General features: G+C 39.7%; 1 pseudogene; it reads left to right on the top strand.

Moving 5' to 3' along the window:
* Positions 1 to 1,409: 1,409 nt before the first annotated feature.
* LOC124293224 lies at positions 1,410 to 2,561 on the top strand (annotated as a pseudogene).
* Positions 2,562 to 19,750: the final 17,189 nt, after the last annotated feature.

Below are 19,750 nucleotides of genomic sequence, written 5' to 3' on the forward strand. Positions count from 1 at the left end.
GTACCGCGCTTAGATACGCAGGAAGGTATGTACATAGGCGAAACCGTTGTTTCAAATAATAATGGAATAGCTTATTTGTACGCGATTAACACACCGGATGAAGATGTTGAAATGGAAATTTCCGTAATTCTCTTGTACCCTTTCGATACAAGCGTAGACGAGGATAGTAATAGCATAAAATGTGAAACTTTAGAGCACGCGATAACTCGGATGCGAGGAAACCGCGCTAATGAAGTATTCAATTTATTGCGATCAGACCATTTGAACTCAGAAGAGCGTAAAGCAGTTGCTCTCTTAATCGACGAGTATGCTGACCTTTTTCACACCCCCGAAGAACCACTGCGAGTCACTAACGCATGCATGCACCGTATACTAACCACAGACGAGATACCCGTCAACACCAGACAGTACAGGCATCCTCCTTTTCAAAAGTCAGAAATTGAGAAACAGATTACAGATTTATTAAAAATGAATACGATAGAACCATCAAATCCACCGTATAATTCACCACTGTGGATTGTACCAAAGAAAGAAGATTCAAAAGGCAGTAAACGGTGGCGATTAGTTATCGATTATAGAAAATTAAATGAAAAAACGATTGGAGACGCTCATCCATTACCTTTAATATCAGACATACTCGACCAACCAGGTGAAGCAAAATATTTTTCAATATTTGACTTAGCCTCAGGATTCCGTCAAATTGCTATGCATCCAGACGATAAACATAAGACAGCATTTACAACACCTCACGGACATTACGAGTTTAACCGAATGCTTTTCGGACTGAAAAATGCACCAGCAACCTTTCAACGACTTATGGACTTAGTTTTACGAGGTTTACAGGGAATAGATTTATTCGTATACCTAGACGACATTGTAATTTATGCACGATCACTTGAAGAGCATGCAACTAAGTTTATAAAGCTCGCTGAACGCTTAAGAAAAGCAAACTTGACGTTACAATCGGACAAGTGCGAATTTCTTAGAACAGAAATCAAATATCTAGGGCATATTATATCAGCTGACGGAGTTAAACCAGATCCAAAAAAAATCGAAGCTGTAAAGAAATTTCCTGTTCTGAAAACCACGAAGAATGTTAAAGAATTTTTAGGACTATCCGGATATTATCGTAGATTTATTAAGAACTTTGCTAAAATCGCTAAGCTTTTGTCAGAATTAAGTAGCAAAAATAAAAAATTTGAATGGGATTCTAATACGCATTTAGATTTCGAAATCTTGCGCGATAAACTTTGTGAAGCACCTATACTACAATATCCTAATATGGTCAAGAAATTTATTCAATAACAACAAACGATATAACTTTTGCTTAATCAGTTCGCGGAACCTATCCTTTATGCGGATGTAGATTAATTAAAATAGAACACCCTAAACTTTTCATATTAGATAAAATGACCGGAAACCTTTTTACGAAAATTAACGGCATAACGGTAAGGAATAAGGATATCTTTACATACGTAAATTCTGAACTAATCTATCTTGAAAGACACGTCAGAAATCAAATCATTGCTCTATATAACGACGCCATATTGCAACAGTGCGAATTAGAAAATAAAGTACTACAAACCGCACTCTCAACAGCCCCACTAGCACCTGCAGAATTTGCATTCCATCTCATGAAACAACCAGGATATATCGCTTACATCGCAGGAGAAGTAGTACGTGTAGCGAAATGCGTACCAGTGGACGTTAGAACGAGGAAAACTAACGAATGCTATCAAGAACTTCCAATTTATAGAGGCAACGAAAGTTTATTTATGCTAGCAAGAACTCACATTTTAGTAAAATCAGGAAATCAAATCGAATGTAACGTATTTTTATCACCGATGTTCAACATCAACAATGCTTGGTACGGTACCTCACCTAATTTAATACCCGCAATAGCTCCCGACGAAATATCTACGAATACAAAGAAATCTTGGAAATACGTTACGCCAGAAAACCTCGCAACAGGCGGAATTTATTCGAACGAAGATCTAGAAAAATTACGTGAAAATATAATGTTTCCAGTAGAAAAACCAGCCGTGTTAAATACGATAGCCAGAGAAGCAACAGGTCAAATCTCAGCTGATCACGGATTATCTGTTAATTCACTTATAGATAAAGAAGCAATCAAAAGATCTTTGGAAGAAGCTTGGGGAAAAGTTTACAATTTTTTCAATACAGTCGGAACATTCAGTGCAACCTTAGTAGGGGCATGGGTAACATTTAGAGGAATTAAGTTTTTAATGGACACTCTAGTTCACGGCTACGCGTTACACTCAGTTTACGGATGAAGCATGTGGCTCATCGGTGCAATTTGGGATTCTGTCACAAATCTGTTACTACACTTGAGCAAAAGATCGGGAGAAGTTAGACAAACACGAGAACAAAATTCAGACGTAGAAATGCAAACAATCGAGATTACGAGCAATACAAATATCTTAGAAAATCAAAATAATATTGATGCACTCTCAAAACAGTCATCAAAATCAGAGCTGAACAAAACTTCGAAGCAAACTCTACCGACACCAAGTGGCTCAGACGGACGTCACTATATTTAAAACAAATAACAAAACCGTGACCTCGTACTCACCACAAGACCATGAAAACAGGAGTCGATCAGGAACATTAGAATCAAATTCAACATATCAGGACAGAACTGACGAACAACCTTACACATAATAATTCGCTTTCTCTTAAAACTAAGACCTGAAAATAACCTACGAACTAACTTATAGACTACCAGGAAGGAAAATAAGTTCCAACACGAACACGAATCAGGTACGATCAAATCAAAGGACTGTTTATTTATTTTTTTTAAACACCTTTTTTTTTGAAAAATTTTTTTTTATTAATCTCAGTCGTATACCGACCACAGCCCCCTGGCTGAACGCCACGCTGGGTGGAACCAGTCGTCGTGAGGACTGGGTTGCCCCCACGGGCCCTCCATCATCCATCTGATCCCGTAATAATCAATGTAATCATCATCTCCGTTCCCCGGCACTTCGGCCAAACTCTCCAGATACGCGAGATCGGCCCGCAACGCGGCCCTCCGCAGCCGCCGCATCTTCATTTCTTCGATGCTGATAAACTAAAACAATCAAGATAAACCAAACTTAAAACCACACGGTACTCGAAAAACATTATTCGTAGACTAAACCTAGAACACAAACACAAATTCACGTTCAAATCACGAAATCTAAGATTGGTCCAAAACAAGCGAATAATCAAGATCGAAAAACTCGAAAATAACACAAACTAAAACACTCAAAACTCACCTTCAGACCACCGACTGCGACTGACACTTTCGACATCTCGATATTTTTTGGAAATTCTCTTGTCGGAACTCAAATTCACATTTACGATAAATTCCTCAAAACAGACCCTTATATAAGCTCATAGACTAGACCCGACCAACCCCCCGGACGGAAACCGACCAATAACAAAAGTTTAACCTTTTCCCACTCTTCGAACTGTGACTCCACCCACGTCAAGACGGAAAACACAGAAATTTATACTAGAATCGGAAGTATACAAATCTTCAGAAAATTTACTCATATACAAAATAAATCAATCAATCTTATAGAAACGAACAACCTCAGATTACAAAGATCCGAACTCATAGAATAATTCATAGAATATAACATATATAATAATGATACCAAAATATTACATAGAACTGTCATCTATCTATAATATAAAAATGAATCGCAAAATGTGTGCGAATTTCTTAGAACAGAAGTCAAATATCTAGGGCATATTATATCAGCTGACGGAGTTAAACCAGATCCAAAAAAAATCGAAGCTGTGAAGAAATTTCCTGTTCCGAAAACCACGAAGAATGTTAAAGAATTTTTAGGACTAGCCGGATATTATCGTAGATTTATTAAGAACTTTGCTAAAATCGCTAAGCTTTTGTCAGAATTAACTAGCAAAAATAAAAAATTTGAATGGGATTCTAATACGCAATTAGCTTTCGAAATGTTGCGCGATAAACTTTGCGAAGCACCTATACTACAATATCCTGATTTTTCGTCACAATTTATAGTTACAACAGACGCATCTGGTTTCGCAGTAGGAGCCATTTTATCGCAAGGAAAGCCAGGCGAAGACGCGCCCGTCGCGTATGCTTCTAGAGTTTTGAACAAGCATGAAAGAAATTATTCGACAACTGAGAAGGAAATGGTGGCAATTGTTTATGCAATTAAAACTTTTGGACCATATCTCTATGGTAGACAATTTACATTGTTAACCAATCACAGACCGTTAGTATGGGTAAATTCTACGAATGACCCTACGTCACGTGTGATGAGATGGAGAGAACGTTTAAAAGAATTCCAGTATAAAATTCAGTACAAAGCGGGTAAAATAAATACAAACGCAGACGCGTTGTCGAGAAACCCCGTTGATATTGGAAACAGGGACGTATATCCCATAAAATTCAAGTGGAGACGGTCAGCAGACCCTGCTCTTAACGTAGCACCGGGTATAGCCAGGCTAAGGTCGTCATCTGACTCCGCTCAAAAGTTAACACAGAGAGACGCGAAGATTAGACGACGTTATGTAAGTAGTTCCTCCGAGAAAGAAAAAACTGTACAGGCAGATTACAAAATCCAAGAAGCTGCAATGAGTACAGACGAGGAAAACTTTTTAGGTTTTCGGAGCTTAGGCGGAAACAAACATGTCGGAACGGTAGATTCTAAAAACGTGACAAACCCGAGAGGCGCACGATTAGACTCAAATTCCGACTATCGCAAAAATTGTACGATGGATAACAATAGGCCTGCGCAACCTATCGCCAGTCGTCTCGGATCTAAATTCGTAGACAAAAATACAAACTCACAGGAAACCGGTAAACAAAGGAAATTAAAAATCCTTAATAAAAGAAAATCAAGTGCTGAACGCCTTACTCCATTCAGACATCGTTCTGAATACGAAGATTCATCATCGGATGAACTATCAGACTCCCCAGAAAATCATAGAACTTCAGCTAGCAATAAATCGAATGAAAATCAACAATCTGTTATCATAGAAATAGAATCAGATCCTCAATCTTCATCTTCGATGAATGAAAGATCAAAGAAAAATCAATCTACGTTACTCCCAGATTATGTGGACTCTGAATCCTCATCACTGGATAGTGATGATTCTTATAAATTAAATCCAGTAAAGCATAGAGCTAATAAAAGTAATATGGAATCGAGTATAACTATTATGAGACAAAATACAGCTACAGTCGTCACAGAAAGCGGGCATTCTATAGCCTCACCCCCGACACCCATTCGAGAGCATACTTCAGCTATGACTATTCACACCCCTAAGAATGTATCCGTGCCAAGTGTTACTAATACACCGACAGGTTCAGGAACACCTTTCACCAATAGGAAGAATAATTTTCAGAGAAGCTTAGCCAGAGATTTATTAAACAAACGTTCTTCTAACACAGCTGAATTTACACCTTCACCATTACTTAGAACAAGACGTAAAACTATTACAGATAATTTGAAAGTAATGACAGACGCAGACGAAATCTCCCCACACCCTATATCAAAAACAAACGACGTAATTTCGAGACAAAAGAAATTTCATGACGAAATAGAATCGGACAAGGAATGTACAGGAAGACGCATTATAACTTCAGAAGTTGCATCAGCTTCGGAAAGCGAAGAAACTAATACAATCACAGTTCAGGCAGACGTACACCCCTTGCAAAAATCCACATGTGTAGACGAATCCTTCAGGACCACACAAAAGATGGACCTTGACGAGACGCTTCGATATTTCGAACATGAAGCAATGAAAACACCCTCAAGCGAGAGTGACGCTAGAGGCAAACATAAAACAGAACCGTCACCAGTTTGACATTCTCCAGACGAACAGAATAAGTGGACCGAGACCATAAAACCGAGGACACTTGTGTCTAAACTGAACATCGAAGTTGTAGAAAGAAATTATACCTAACAGTGGTGTAAACCGTATGCCAGAACCCCGACGTACGACGAGACAGCATAGACCGACATATAAATACGCATGTTACAAAGGTTTAGGAGGCCACCAAGGCACCCATGCAAGTAAGCCTTCGAAACCAAAAGCCGCGAGAAACAAAACTAGCAGTCTAAAAATCAGAAAACAGGCAGTGGAAATTTCGCAGACTCCCAAGACTCCAATTTCACTTGAGAACGTTAACAAAGAATCTTCAAAAATGAATATAACTCCAGGTCCTCAGAGTCAACGAAATCCGATATCGATAAATATTTCAAACGCTTTACCAGATCTAGATGCAATAGTAGAACTTAATGATTCACAGAATTTAGAAGATGAATCGATTGAAATAAGTAACTTAGACAACGTATCAGATATCACGGTTTCCGATGATTCGCAAGCCTCGGTAGAATTACCAAAACAAGAACCTACTAATTTGATAGAAACTCGAGACAATTTAGAAATGAGAAGAGATAATTATCTATGCTTCATTTACACTAACGGAATAGCACTAGGCGAGATAGGTAAATTTTTAGATGAAAGAGGATACTTGAAAAACATTAAACCAGTTACAGAATATCAGATAGGACACATAATTATATTGGGAACACCAAAGTAACGAATAATCGCATTAGTTACTCAAGAACATGAACAAGACACACCTTTGGAAATTAACTATTACGATGCATTTGTACATTTGAAACAGAATATGGAAGATTTGAATATTAAAACAGCAAGCATATCGCAAGGTAAAAGTGGAATCAACGATCTTGGATGGATTAAAATTAAAAATATCATTAGACAGGTATTCGCCGGAACACAAATTATCATAACGATCTGTAAAGACAAAATTATCATTCCACCTCCAGATATTAGACTCAGAATAATACAAGAAAATCACGAATCTCCGATCGCAGGTCATAAATGTATCACGAAAACGTATAACAGAATTCGACAGAAATATTTTTTTGGGATAATATGAAAAAGCAAATAGAAGATTTTATAAAGAAATGTGTCAGCTGTCAAAAGTAAAAACCAACGCGCATTAGAACTAAACAACCTATGGTTATAACAGACACATCTGCAGACGTATTTGACAAAGTAGCGCTAGATATAGTCGGACCCTTCGAAACATCCCCAAATGGTTACAAGTATGTATTTACCATGCAAGACAATCTTTCGAAATTCAGTTTAGCAATACCGTTAGTACATGCAACTGCTGAAGATATTGCAGATGCATTTGTGAAAAACTTTATCTGTAAATACGGATGTCCGAAAACAATATTAACGGATCAAGGAGCAGCATTCATTGGTCAAGTAATGAGACGAGTTGCAAAAGCATTCAAAATCACACAATTCGAGACCACAGCATTCCATCCTCAATCAAATGGTTCTTTAGAAAGAAGCCATCAAGTACTTGTAGATTATCTAAAACATTATTTAACGAAGAGAGACTGGGATTAATGGTTGCCTCACGCGACATTTTCTTACAATACAAGCAGACACGAAGGGACAAACCACACCCCATTCGAGATGGTTTACGGACGGAACGCCCGTATGCCTTCAGAATTCCCACCCCTCGACGAAGTTTTGACCTATGACGATTATGTAAAGAACCTAATGCTTAAAACTATAGAAATTCGAAATACAGCACGCAAAAATTTAGAAAAAGCTAAAGCCAGATCGAAACAATATTACGACAGAAAAATAAATCCAGTTAATTTCGAAATAGGACAAAGCATTTATCTAGTGAAAAATCAAAAGACAGGAAAGTTACGTGACAATTCCAAGAGACCGTACAGAATCACAGAAGTATTTCCAGAAAAGAATGATATAGAAATAGAATTTTTGGGGTATTTTATTTAATGCAATGTATCTTACTATCACTTCAGAGAGTTGAAACAATTAATACAAAGCGTGGATATAATTTTTATCGAATGTTGTAAGACTGGACATAACATCGAGCTGTAAAGGATAAATTGTAGTGCTGTCGGTAGGTTAGTACTGTATGTGCCAAGAGCGTGGCGAAGACTGGGGTAAAGAAAAAGTGTCGAGGCCAAGGGTCGCGTCGCGCCAAAAATGCCACATGTAGGGAAATTTCCGGCGCGGTCAAACCCTTAGCCCTCGGCTAGCGAGGCGAGGCCTGGACACTCGAAGGTTAGTTGGAAACGGAAATATTTTAACGGTTTTTTTGCCGGTGGCGGGTGTCCGCCACAGGATTAGAGGAAAACAAACGTAAAATAATTCATTGTGGCAGAGCAAAGATAACTTATTAATCAAATTCAAATTTCAATTACTCGGATTGCTGATGAAGCACAACAATTTTTCAGATAATCATGGACGCGAGCTTACGCAGATCACTCTTGATACTTGCCATGCGGCCAGGTAATAGCTTTGTAGCTTACGACTGTAGAGTACCATCGATGAACATTTCAACATTATCGTTAATCAACATCAAAGAATGTAATATTCCGATTTCGAACCCAGTTGCAACAGATACAAATATACAACTACTTCAGGTAGCCGAATTTTCAAGCGTCAAAGTAATCCAATGCAAGGTAGAAATTCATAGATCAGTATTCCATTGCGGCATGCACTCACACATATCAGCTGTCTCATATGGCAACATCGAATACATGGACGAAATATCCCGTGAGGCATGCAGAGACCTACACTACGCACGCTCATACCGAACTCATTGACAACTATTCACACAAATACGACTGAACTCAACGACATCGAGACCTATAGTCCTAGCCGGAGATGTAGATAACTCAGGGAATTGCAAAGGAGAACACTTTTCCGATCACTATGGAAGCTGGAACGATGTCGTAGCTTACGGACAAATTTTTATCACATTACAAGTTTATGAAGCTACGGTAAATATACAGAGAAACGAAATAATTCTTAGATCCGGCGTACGATGTGAATATTCGTCAGGGAATTGCATTGACGTAGAAGGCGGTAATACATATTGGGATGTAATCCAAGCAGACAGATGTAGTTTCGAAAAATATTCAGTTCTATATCAAGGTGCAGCTCAGAAAATTAAAGATAATACGATTGGGAAATATGGTCAAGAAATTTATTCAGTAACAACAAACGAAATAACTTTTGCCTTATCAGTTCGCGGAACCTACCCCTTATGCGGATATAGATTAATTGAAACAGAACACCCTAAACTTTTCATATTAGATAAAATGACCAGAAACTTTTTTACGAAAAATAACGGCATAACAGTAAGGAATATGGATATCTTTACATACGTAAATTCTGAACTAATCTATCTTGAAAGACACGTCAGAAATCAAATCATTGCTCTATATAACGACGCCATATTGCAACAGTGCGAATTAGAAAATAAAGTACTACAAACCGCACTCTCAACAGCCCCACTAGCACCTGCAGAATTTGCATTCCATCTCATGAAACAACCAGGATATATCGCTTACATCGCAGGAGAAGTAGTACGTGTAGCGAAATGCGTACCAGTGGACGTTAGAACAAGGAAAACTAACGAATGCTATCAAGAACTTCCAATTTATAGAGGCAACGAAAGTTTATTTATGCTAGCAAGAACTCACATTTTAGTAAAATCAGGAAATCAAATCGAATGTAACGTATTTTTATTACCGATGTTCAACATCAACAATGCTTGGTACGGTACCTCACCTAATTTAATACCCGCAATAGCTCCCGACGAAATATCTACGAATACAAAGAAATCTTGGAAATACGTTACGCCAGAAAACCTCGCAACAGGCGGAATTTACTCGAACGAAGATCTAGAAAAATTGCGCGAAAATATAACGTTTCCAGTAGAAAAACCAGCCGTGTTAAATACAATAGCCCGAGAAGCAACAGGTCAAATCTCAGCTGATCACGGATTATCTGTTAATTCACTTATAGATAAGGAAGCAATCAAAAGTTCTTTAGAAGAAGCTTGGGGAAAAGTTTACAATTTTTTTAATACAGTCGGAACATCCAGTGCAAACTTACTAGGGGCATGGATAACATTTAGAGGAATTAAGTTTTTAATGGACACTCTAGTTCACGGCTACGCGTTACATTCAGTTTACGGATGGAGCATGTGGCTCATCGGCGCAATTTGGGATTCTGTCACAAACCTACTACTACACTTGAGCAAAAGATCGGGAGAAATTAGACAAACACGAGAACAAAATTCAGACGTAGAAATGCAAACAATCGAGATTACGAGCAATACAAATATCTTAGAAAATCAAAATAATATTGATGCACTCTCAAAACAGTCATCAAAATCAGAGCTGAACAAAACCTCGAAACAAACTCTACCGACACCAAGTGGCTCAGACGGACGTCACTATATTTAAAACAAATAATAAAACCGTTACCTTGTACTTACCACAAGACCATGAAGACAGGAGTCGATCAGGAACATTAGAATCAAATTCAACATATCAGGACAGAACTGACGAACAACCTTACACATAATAATTCGCTTTCTCTCAAAACTAAGACCTGAAAATAACCTACGAACTAACTTATAGACTACCAGGAAGGAAAATAAGTTCCAACACGAACACGAATCAGGTACGATCAAATCAAAGGACTGTTTATTTATTTTTTTTAAACACCTTTTTTTTTGAAAAATTTTTTTTTATTAATCTCAGTCGTATACCGACCACAGCCCCCTGGCTGAACGCCACGCTGGGTGGAACCAGTCGGCGTGAGGACTGGGTTGCCCCCACGGGCCCTCCATCATCCATCTGATCCCGTAATAATCAATGTAATCATCATCTCCGTTCCCCGGCACTTCGGCCAAACTCTCCAGATACGCGAGATCGGCCCGCAACGCGGCCCTCCGCAGCCGCCGCATCTTCATTTCTTCGATGCTGATAAACTAAAACAATCAAGATAAACCAAACTTAAAACCACACGGTACTCGAAAAACATTATTCGTAGACTAAACCTAGAACACAAACACAAATTCACGTTCAAATCACGAAATCTAAGATTGGTCCAAAACAAGCGAATAATCAAGATCGAAAAAACTCGACAATAACACAAATTAAAACACCCAAAACTCACCGTCAGACCACCGACTACGACTGACACTTTCAACATCTCAATTTAAAAAAAAAAAAAAATTCTCTTGTCAGAACTCAAATTCAAATTTACAGTAGATTCCTCAAAACAGACTCTTATATAAGCTCATAGACTAGACCCGACCAACCCCCAAGACGGAAACCGACCAATAACAAAAGTTTAACCTTTTCCTACTCTTCAAAGTGTGACTCCACCCACGAAAAGACGGAAAACACAGAAATTTATACCAGAATCGGAAGTATACAAATCTTCAGAAAATTTAATTATATACAGAATAAATCAATCAATCTTACAGAAACGAACAACCTCAGATTACAAAGATCCGAACTCATAGAATAATTCATAGAATAGCTTATAAAATTAAAATTTTGTTCTATGAATAATCCTAAGTATATTCACTACATATTTCAAACATTATATAATTCATGCCTTAATCATAGAATGATAATTGGCATTTATATCAATATTACTTACCTTAATCGTATATACTCTTTGTTTGCGCTCGGCATCGATGGCGGTAAGAGATTTTTTACCAACGAGGGTTGTAAATCCTCGTCAAACCAATCGGGAAAGATTTTCGATGCACTGGCGTCCTTGAGACAATTGGGTTTGCCTCAAAGATGATTCAATGTTAGAATGTTTTAAATCAACAAATATATTTATTAAAAAACTTGAATTAAATTGAATACACTGTTGATATAGTGTTGTACGAGATTCACGCGGGATACAGGTAGTGAGAAGAAATTGTGGAAGTCAGAATAAGTTGGTCTTCTCTTCGCGTTGGTCGAGACGAATCTGATCTTAGAAGTAGTTCTTAAAAATTAACTGAGTTCCGATGGCCAAAAAACCACAGGAAGGGGTAGGAGTGTCCCTTGAGAGAAGGGATGAATTTCGCTTGGGAGTGGGAGAGATGGTCACTCATAGGAAAATTTTGCACCGAAAAAAAGATTGTAGTGGGTAGGTACGAAGGAATGAGAGGGAGTGAGCAAGTGAGCGAGAAACAGAAACGTACATTCCCAATGTGAGATGCACGTGCGGGCGTTTTATGATACACGTCATAAAAACCAAGGAACGAAGAGTAAGGATTAGGGGAATGGTAGGTAGGCAAAGGTGTTTACTAGTAAAAAGTAGAGAAATTGTCGAGATTGCAAGACTGGCTGCCAGATGTGGCAGACAGGCGTAAGGATTATCTTTTTTTTTGCAAATCAGTCAAAGAAATTCGTCAATAAGGAATGGGAATTTCCAGCAGTTGAGTATTTTATGAACTTTAAAACGTGACTAAAATGTCCACGCAGAGATTTAGGATTAAAGAATGTAAAATAAAGATTAAGAATGTTGAACGTGAAAAAGAATGCCGCTAATTTACAGAGCGGATTCAACACTACATATTTCAAACATTATATAATTCATGCCTTGATCATAGAATAATAATTGGCATTTATATCAATATTACTTACCTTAATCGTATATACTCTCAGAATAATCAAAATGTCAGATATCAAGCACTACTATATCCACTCTAAGTATATTCACTTATATTTAGTTAATCAATATTCTGTTCACTATACTTCACTTTTATTCAAATAATCATAATTCATTATTAATTTCATGTAAATTTAAGTGATTCACAATTTTTATGTAATATGTTATATGATTTATCACGTTAACCCTTAGAAGTAATCGAATTATGGAAACTTCACGTCGGTATAACAGCACTCGCTTACTTCGAGCGAGGACGCTCGAATCTTAACGGGGGAAGTGTTACGTGCCAGCCGGTATCCACGGCGGCGCCCTCTCTGCGCCCTACCTGACCAGCGTGCAGTTACCATAAGAGAGCCTTACGTGCTCTTACCGATAGTCGTAGATTAATACCAACACACATAGTTACCATCATAACGGCCAAATTCTTATATCGATAGTTCTCATACGCTAGATTAACCGTTATTTCATCAGTCAAATTCATAACATACATGGTATATATATTTTTTTCCATTTAACCGTTATACCTTTCTTCAACATTAGCTTTCACATAAAACCTTTGAATTACGATCTCAACCGTAATAACCCAAAGTAATAAAAACCTGCAACAGTTAAGATAACCGAAAAGACTAAAACACCGGAAACGTGGGAAGAGAAATCACGGATAGCTCACAGAGAAAGAAACCCTTACTCTCAGAATTCAGGATAGCGCCCTCATTTTAACGATGATAAGACCAATTAGCGCTTCGCCGCTTGCTTCTCTAAACCAACCACCTCGCGCTAATCCACCACCGAGATCTCATGCACGAACCAGAAACCTTACCCCCAATTATTCCATCATCCTTAACCAATCATCCGAGACCCGCGAGAAACCGCGACTCCTTTTGAACTCCTCCTACTTTCCCTCTAATCCAACCTTTCCAGAAAACAGAACAGAAGAGAAGAACTTAAGACATCATAGAGAACAGATCAGAACTCTACCGAAATCCTAGAATCAAATCACATTATAATAAATTCAGAACCTCCGAGACTTATTAACAGTTTGTCACTGCTGTTACGGGGTAGATTGCGTAGGCTCCGATGAGCGGTAATCGGAGCTTACTCCACGCCCAGCCAAGGTCTTATTTGGCTATTGTAGGGTCCGTTCACGTCGACTATGCACTCGCGTGCTAACACTCCCAATGCAGGAAGTGAATGGAATAGAAAGGGATCGGTATTAAGGGAAGGTAAACGATTCAAAGTATATTGTTGTTTATTAGTGGTCAATGCAACGGAGTCGGTCAAGGGAAAAAGGTATGGTCTTGGTTTAGAGGGATAGGTGTCTTGCTTGAGCGCTGGGATGGATCTGCCTGGTTTTGCCGGATGTAGCAGGCAAGCTAGCCGCGAGTTACAGGAGAACCTGCTGACTCGCGAACGATAAGGGTAGACTACAGAGCGTAAGGTAACTAAGAACGTGGGGAAGGAATGTGAAGTCTGGAGGACGTAACACGCCCCCCCTTGGGGAAGAACATTCGGTGAGGGTACGAAATAGGATGTTCGGAAGGAAGCGGAATGCCATGAAACGTAGTGACTCACTTACAGAATATTACAAAGAAAGGTCTTAAAATCTAGCGCCTAAATATTAGTGCGCGGTTAAATGGGTTAGTATACATTTGAATAAAAAAAAAAAAAATTTTTATAAATGACATCTTATCGTACTGAATCACTTACAGAATATTACAAAAAAGAGTCTTAAAATATAGCGCCTAGATGTTAGTGCGCGTTTAAGTGGGTTAGTATTCATTTGAACAAGATTTTCTAAATGACATCTTATAAATGTGGTGGTATATATGATAGATTTGTATATATTATAGATATTGTGTATATTATAAACGAAACTTATGCAACGTGCTGATGATTATATTACGGCTGCAGATTATTACGGGCAGAATAAAGCAATGAAAGAATATGATTGCTAATAGCGGAGGGCTTAGCGCCAGACTTCGAGTGATTCGGAGCTATCGTTAAGGCTCTGCTCGGGGAGCAATTTACGCGGCTTAGGTATGCCTAGTTCCGTCATTTCAATTTCCGATTGGGTCCGGAGCAGCGACGAAGAGCGAGTAGGCAGGTCATCGGGAAATGGTATTATTTCTAGGTGCAGGTGGTGGATGGCATGGCGGGTAGGAATTTGGGGTTTTGTACGACGCGGGTGAGGGATATGTTTAAGACTGGAAATAATTTGTTCTGGTGATAGAATTTTAGGCTGGACGATACCTTTTTGGGCGAAGGGGAATAGCGTCTACTAAACTGGACAGGTCAAGTTCGTATTCGTTCAAGCGTCGGTCCAGGTCAATTAGTCGGTTAAGTGTGCCAATTTCAATTTATTGAAATGGACGATTTTAGTTTTTCGGGGGGTAATCCAAATTTCAGCGTTAATATTGTCAATTATACGTTTAATCGTATACACTCCTTTATAGTGGTCGTCGAATTTGGATCGGGTTTCATTCAGTAGATAGACCTTTTGACCTGCTTCGAAATTTTGGCTGTTGACATTACGGTCGTAATACGTCTTGGAACGATGCTTTGCTTGTTGTAGGTTGGACGCGGCGTGTTTTCGTTGCTGGATAGATTAGCGATTAAGTCTAGAAGGAAGGAATCGTAGGAACGAGTATACGCGCTGGCAGGGTTCGCATCTGTTAGTGGGATGGCTTTCACGGTACGGGCCTGTATTGTAATTACGCGCGTTTTTTCGGGCGCGGACGAGGGTTCATCGAATTTACTAAAGTGGATTGGCAATGAGGATCCAAGCATCACCGAGTTTGAGTTGAAAGAAATAGTTGCTTTCGCTTTTCGTAAGAAGGGCTGGCCTAAGATGCCGTCGTGCGGAATCGGAAACGAGTTAGGGACCAAGTGAAAGGTATGGGATTTATTATTAAAACGTATTTCCGTTTTTGCGATAGTTTGCGTCTTTTTGTCTGTTATACCAGTCAGCGTCAAACGTTCGTCGGTTGTTCGTCGTACGAGGGGCCTAACGGAACTTTCTTTGACCAAGTTGACGTCTGCACCGGTGTCAATAATAAATGTAGATATTTTTATTAGCTCGGGGGTGTCGATCGAAATTAGTGGATAGTCAGCTGAAGCTGTTATGAGGATATGACTTGAAGATCGGAACGCTAGTTGTTTGCATTGCTCGCGGGCGCGTTCTCCCCGCGGGCGATGTTCCCGTTTAAATGTTCATTTGAGCCTGCATTGCCTTGGTTATTACGCGGAAAGGATCTACATCGGTCTACTGTGTGGCCTCTGCGATTACAATTGTCGCAGTGTAGTTCTTGGTTTATGTTGCATTCATTGTGGAAGTGGCCCATTCTGCGACATTTGGTACAATATCTTTTACTTTGCAAACGGTGACATTCCGTGATGGAGTGACCCTGGCGGTTACAAAATTGACAAGTGCTGGGCAGAGCATTAACGTGGTCAGCAGAACTGGTGTTCGGATGGAGCGCTTGGGCGTAGGTTCCGGGTTCGGTACGAGGCGCTGGTTGATAAACGTAACCACGTGTGGGCAATGGCATCAGGGGGGGTATGGAGGAGGCTGCGGTGGGCACCTGAGACGGAGGAGCAGTATGGGGGGGAACGGCAGACACATGGGTGTAGAGGGGGTAAAATAATTTGCAGAGAATTGCATCTGACGGTTAATTAGCTCGGCTTCTTCACCATCGGCGAAGCTGACGGCAGTTTCGAAGGTTGGTAATGGTCTGATAGTAGCGATTCTCCACTCCAATTCTGACCGAAGCCCTCTAATAAACGATCTAGAGGTATCCTTCTTTAGATCGTTCAGTAGAAGCGTTGCTAAGTCTGGTGGGTGTTTGTTGATGATCGCTGTGCTTATTTCTTGTGATATTGCTCTTATTCTCCACGAGTAATCTATGATGCGCTCATGTGGTTGTTGTGTAATTCTATCTAATTGAGCGGATAACTGGCGTATGGGGATATCCGGGCGGTATGCTCGCCTAAGGGCAGTTATGAGGTCCTCGACGTCATTACAGTTAATGCCTATTAAATATTGAGAAGCGGGGCCTGTAACCTTTGATTGCGCAAATTTGGCGAAAGTCATTTTATCCAAAGCTTTTATAAGAATCTCTACGTGACGTAATTGTTCTACAAATGAGTCAAAGGGCATGTTGTGGCCGTCGAAAGGGGGGATTGTCGGCAAGACATCTTTTACTGACCAAAAATTTGAACCGGTTTCGTTAGTTGGTGCCATGTTGATTTAAGCAGGGTATTGCAAGTACAGGAATAAAAACATCAACTTAATACTAAGACTCAGAATAGACTTACAGGGCGAAGGTAAACGCAAAAACAGAGTACAGCATGGTTGTAGGCAGCTGGACGCAGGTGAAACTTGAAGAGGCGATACACGTCATGCGTCGGCACGAGGAGGGTATAGATGAGGTACTCCGTGGCGTGTTAATAAATAAGTGTGGTAATCCAGGTCTTAGGGCGATGCCACTTTCGGGTCCAGATTCTCGTCTTAACAGGGTTGCAGGAGTCCGAATGAGCGGGAAGGGTCCATTCGATATTTGTCGGTTCGAAAGGTGATGTGTTCAGATGCGGTGTGCGGCTTAACTTTGCTATCGCACTGAATTTCCACTCGCTACACAGTTATTCGACGTCGTATCTATCGATGAATTTCAATAGTACCAAAATGTGACGGAGTTATTGAAATTGGGGACTCTTTGCAGAGCCTGTATCTGTGGCGAGTTGAATAGGTTCTGCGTGCCTGTCACAGTACTTTGTGGCCCAGAGTTCGTTCGTAACACGGCTATCACTGATTGGTACGGCGTTAGAAATTTTGAGCACTGAACACTTTCGTAGAAAACATGCAGCACTGCACTGACGAGTAGGTCGACGGGCAAAACCGCTGCCACCAAAATGTTACGGGGTAGATTGCGTAGGCTCCGATGAGCGGTAATCGGAGCTTACTCCACGCCCAGCCAAGGTGTTATTTGGCTATTGTAGGGTCCGTTCACGTCGACTATGCACTCGCGTGCTACTACTCCCAATGCAGGAAGTGAATGGAATAGAAAGGGATCGGTATTAAGGGAAGGTAAACGATTTAAAGTATATGGTTGTTTATTAGTGGTCAATGCAACGGAGTCGGTCAAGGGAAAAAGGTATGGTCTTGGTTTAGAGGGATAGGTGTCTTGCTTGAGCGCTGGGATGGATCTGCCTGGTTTTGCCGGATGTAGCAGGCAAGCTAGCCGCGAGTTACAGGAGAACCTGCTGACTCGCGAACGATAAGGGTAGACTACAGAGCGTAAGGTAACTAAGAGCGTGGGAAAGGAATATGAAGTCTGGAGGACGTAACACTGCGATAGCGATTAACACGAATCTGTACCACAATTGTAAACCTACCATTGAGAACTAGAAGGAGATTGTTAATAAATGTGTAATTAACCCAAGTGTTGTCATAAATAATTATTTCAATCACGCATAGTGATGGTTGGCACGAGCCTTACCTAACAAACTCTCAGAATTGTAGGCGAGTTGAACGAGAAGATCTGAGGAGCTGATCAGCGGATTCCCGAGATTTACGATATACCAACTACGTAAGTCAGGAGAACAATTTAAATCACGCAGCGAATCAGAATCGACTCAAAACGTTCCTCTCGGAACGTAACAGTACGTTGCATGCGACTCAACAACATGAAAAGCCGAAGAGAAAACCAAGTCGGTAAGATACCGGTGCTTCGTAATTATTTGACAGTAAGATGCAATTGAGGTCCTCAGCAATAATGAGATTTTTATAAGCATACGCAAACTAATTAAATATAGCAGAAAATTCTTGTAGACGAAAGCCTTCAGGTCGTCCATAGATAGAAGCGAATAAAAGCAAATCTGACCGGTCTTGATTAAACATCGACGATTAAGAACTCAGGAGAGTTCGTGAACTCACTGGGAGACGAATCGGGACCAGAGAGAGAGAAAGAAGGGGCATAACGCTTTTCATAACGTCACGAAAATCGACAAATAGAAACGATGTAAATACGGGGGTTCCCGACCGCACACGTTTTTATGTGAATATATTATGTGTAGGGCGTCCCATAGGTTTTGACGATTTTTTCCAAGCATCCCCACCAAATCAATTTCAAGTAATTAAAAAATAATTGCCTAATTTTTTCGGATTTATATCTCAACTGCAATCCGTCCGGCGTGCCGAGAACAGCGTGGATTTCCATGTTTAAAATACACGTAATTTGGACACGCTTGCAGTATACAGAGTGTCCCTAAATTGCCTCCCACGGACTAGCCAGCATGATACCTCGTTAAAATCCAACCGAGAATTTCTTTTCCGGGAGCTCGTCCGACGCATAGTATTTGAATTATAAGCGATAGCGTTAGGCCAATCAGAGTGCACCATTTCATCTAGATTTGCCGCCACGGAAATTGCTGTTTTGTTCGTCTGGGTGAATTATTATTATTTGTTTACGAATTAAATATCGGCACCTCCCCTCTCTCCCTGTTGTACCCCTTCTCGGGCGCTGACCTCGGTATTGTTGCCGCGGCACACGCTGCCGGCCGCACATCCATGGGCGCACACTTGTGTGTGTAAACAGAAGCGCATCCTCAGCTTGATAATGCTACGAAACACACATCTACGAATAAAAATCAAAATAAATCACAAAATGAATCGGAAAATTTAAGATTCCATGTTATAAAATACTCCGAATCATCGTACCGTGATAACGGAGGCACGTGAATATCACTGTGAACGAATTGACGCGCTCGTCACATCTTCCATAATCACTCACCCAATCAAGCTGGCTCAAAATCGTCAAAATAATGCTTCCTGTTTATTTTTAGGATACTTGCAAGAAAAATTTTTCACTAGTTTTAAATTAATCTGCACATCCGATTTTTCATTTGATTTAACATAATTCTGTTAATTTAGATTAATTCAACTAAATTCAACTTTATTCAAGTGAATTCTTTCAATTCAATTAATTCAGTACTTTTACCATCAATTCTCGATAATACAATTTGATTCTAGTGAATATCTGAATAATTTCAATTAATTCCTTTTTGTTTCTTCTGTTAGTTCAAATTAATTCATTCAATTCGATTGAATTAGTTTTTTTTCTCAAGAATTCTCGATAACTTACGCCAATTTACGTCAATACCTAGATGAAACTAAATTGAATAATTCAATTCAACTTAATTT

The sequence above is a fragment of the Neodiprion lecontei genome, chromosome 3 (genome assembly GCF_021901455.1).
Source record: "Neodiprion lecontei isolate iyNeoLeco1 chromosome 3, iyNeoLeco1.1, whole genome shotgun sequence".
Lineage (NCBI taxonomy): Eukaryota > Metazoa > Arthropoda > Insecta > Hymenoptera > Diprionidae > Neodiprion > Neodiprion lecontei.